Raw genomic sequence first — 3,653 nt, forward strand, 5'->3', positions numbered from 1 at the left:
TTTTTTGAGATGGAGTCTCGCTCTGTCACCCAGGCTGGAGTGCAGTGGCACAGTCTCCACTCACTGCAACCTCCGCCTCCCAGGTTCCAGTGATTCTCATGCCTCAGACTCCTGAGTGGTTGGGATTACAGGTGCGTGCCTGGCTATTTTTGTTGTTGTTGTTGTCTTTTTAGTAGAGATGGGGTTTCACCATGTTGGCCAGTTTGGTCTCAAACTCCTGACCTCAAGGATCTGCCTCCCTTGGCCTCTGAAAGTTCTGAGATTCTAGGCATGAGCCATTGTGCCCGGCCCCAACTGAAATTTTGTATTGTTTGATCAACATCTTCCCAGCCCCTGGTAACCACCATTCTGCTCTCTACTTCTATGAGTTAAAATTTTTTTAGATTCCATATCTAAGTGAAAAACAAATAATAAATAATAAAATGCAAACAACCCCAGTAACAACAACAATAATAAAAGATACCAATAATTATAGCACATATAATTGATGATTTTTTTTTCTCACTTCATACCAGCAGGTAATGTTTCTCAGCATAAAATCTCAGTATCTCTCACCTGACCACTGTTTTTGTATTGACTGCCCTTCTGTGTTAAGCCAGAGGCCAGCACTGGGGAAGAGACTCACCCACGGTCCTCTGGCTAATTGATAGGTCTGGCAACTGGGACACATATTTAATGACTCTCATATTTTGTCTAGCTGATCCATTACTATTCTTTGCTCCTCTATATGATTTATTCAATTTACATGAGGTTCTTAGAGTAGTCAAATTCGTAAAGACAGAAAGTAGAATGGTAGTTGTCAGGGGCTGGGGATGGGGAAAATGGGAAATTTGTTCTTTGTTTTGTTTTGAGACGGAGGCTTGCTCTGTCACCCAGGCTGGAGTGCAATGGCACGATCTCGACTCACTGCAAACTCCGCTTCTTGGGTTCACGTCATTCTCTTGCCTCGGCCTCCTGAGTAGCTGGGACTACAGGCGCCCGCCACCACGCCTGGCTAATTTTTTGTGTTTTTAGTAGAGACGGGGTTTCACCGTGTTAGCCAGGATGGTCTCGATCTCCTAACCTCTGAACCGCCCACCTCGGCCTCCCAGAGTGCTGGGATTACAGGCGTGAGTCACCGCGCGAGACTGGGAAATTAGTTTGTAACGGGTATAGAGTTTCAGTTTTGCAAGAAGAAAGACCTCTGGAAATGGATGATGGTATAGTTTTACAATAGTGTAAATGTACATAAAACAAAGGGTGATAAATTGTGTTGTGTATATTTTGCTAAAAATTTAAAAAATCTGTGCTTTGTTCTCTGTGCACACTAACCAGCAGCCTCCCATTTAAGTTATGACTTTCTAGAGCTTAAGGACTGATAGTGGGAAACTACCCCAGTATGGAAATAGTGTTATGCCCGCATTGGCAGTCACCCCTTCATTTGTTGATGAAGATAATGGTGGAGATGAAATTCTATCCTCTGGGCCAAGAGGTCTGGATGTAGGCGTTACATGGACTGGCTGGTTCCTGAGATGTTGAACTGGACCCAGGAAGCACCACAAGCTGGGGCTCTTTGGAAACGGAAAGTGAATAGTAGACTATCAACAGGTACACAACTACTATTTGGAGGGTATTTTAAATTTCATCTCATTTTAATTCTAACAGCTCTATTCAGGCCAAAATTAAATTATTTCCATTACTTGGATCATGGAAGATAAATTAAAAGTTAGGTAACTTGACCTAGGGAAACAAACTTTATCAATTACTGCTTCAGGACTCAAAACTTGAGATTATTTGAAACAATAAGATTTCCTCCTCTGTCTTGTGAGTTAATATTCAGTACACCTCAAGGCATTGTTACTCAGTTATCTAAAACAATGTGCTGAATTAGTTCTAAAATACTAAAAATCACTATAAAGTATCAAATGCCATCTACACAACAAACTGTAAATGGTGTGTGAAAAGCTGGGAGAAATTAATTAGAATTACTCTGAAATTATTTCAGACATATCTGTATCTGTATATCTTCAATGCATACACTAGTCTTTAAAAATAGATAGTGGTTGGGTGTGGTGGCTCACGCGTGTAATCCTAGAACTTTGGAAGGCCAAGGTAGGAGGATCATTTGAGCACAGGAGTTCAAGACCAGCCTGGGCAACAAGTGAGACCCCATCTCTACCAAAAAAAATAGAGATAGTGAATAATATCCAAAGAGAATGAACATAAGAAGGAATATAAATTACCGGTAAAGGCTGGGCACTGTGGCTCAAGCCTGTATTCCCAGCACTTTGGGAGGCCGAGACGGGCAGATCACGAGGTCAGGAGATCGAGACCATCCTGGCTAACACGGTGAAACCCCATCTCTACTAAAAATACAAAAAATTAGCCAGGCGAGGTGCCGGGCGCCTGTAGTCCCAGCTACTCGGGAGGCTGAGCCAGGAGAATGGTGTGAACCTGGGAGGCGGAGCTTGCAGTGAGCTGAGATCTGGCCACTGCACTCCAGCCTGGGCAACAGTGTGAGACTCCGTCTCAAAAAAAAAAAAAAAAAAAAATTACCAGTAAATACTTGGAAGCATACCAAACAAAAGTAATTAATTTGTAAAAATAATATTAAGTAAAACAATATGTCACAAAATATAATGTAAAAACATGATCCCATTTCTACAAAAGAATATATATCAACATGAGTGTATAGGTGTGATTAAATATAACTTAAGTGGCTGGGCACGGTGGTTCATGCTTATAATCCCAGCATATTGGGAGATGGATGTGGGAGGATCACTTCAGTCCAGGAGTTCGAGACCAGCCTGGACAACAGAGGGAGACCATGTCTCTACAAAATATGAAAAAGTTAGTTGGGCCTGGTGGTGCACACCTGTGATCTCAGCTATTTGGGAGGCTGAGGTGGGAGGATCACTTGAGCCCAGGAACTCAAGGCTGCAGTGAGTCATGATTGCACCTACAACTAGCCACTGCCCTCTACCCTGGGCAACATAATGAGATTGCATCTCTAATTTTAAAAATTAAATAGGCCAGATGCTGTGGCCCACGCCTGTAATCCCGGCACTTTGGGAGGCCGAGGTGGGAGGATCATGAAGTCAGGAGATTGAGACCATCCTGGCTAACACAGTGAAACCCCATCTCTACTAAAAATACAAAAAATTAGCCAGGTGTGGTGGTGGGCGCCTGTAGTCCCAGCTACTTGGGAGGCTGAGGCAGGAGAATGGTGTGAATGGTGTGAACCCAGGAGGCGGAGCTTGCAGTGAGCCAGATTGCGCCACTGCACTCCAGCCTGGGTGACAGAGCGAGACTCCATTTCAAAAAAAAAAAAAAAAAAAAATTAAATAAATATAAGCTAACACATACGGAGAAAAATATGAAGAATAGGCACTGATAAATTAATAGAAAACATTTTGGTATCATGATGGGCAGAAGATGGAGACAGACTAGAGGGACAAAATATTTCAGCTTCTAAGTATACATTTCTATATTGTTTGATACATGTTAAACAAAAAGTTTTAGTTGGCAATCTGGCAAAATATTGAGATAAAGTTTTGTAAAGCTGAGCCATAAAATAATGGTGTAGAAATAAATTTGCTTAGGATACACTGACTTAGAAATATGTTCATACACTGTTGCAAAAAACAGCACATTAAAATATTTCTTTGATAATA

This window comes from Colobus angolensis, unplaced genomic scaffold (genome assembly GCF_000951035.1).
Source record: "Colobus angolensis palliatus isolate OR3802 unplaced genomic scaffold, Cang.pa_1.0 Scaffold382, whole genome shotgun sequence".
In the NCBI taxonomy this organism is placed as follows: Eukaryota; Metazoa; Chordata; class Mammalia; order Primates; family Cercopithecidae; genus Colobus; species Colobus angolensis.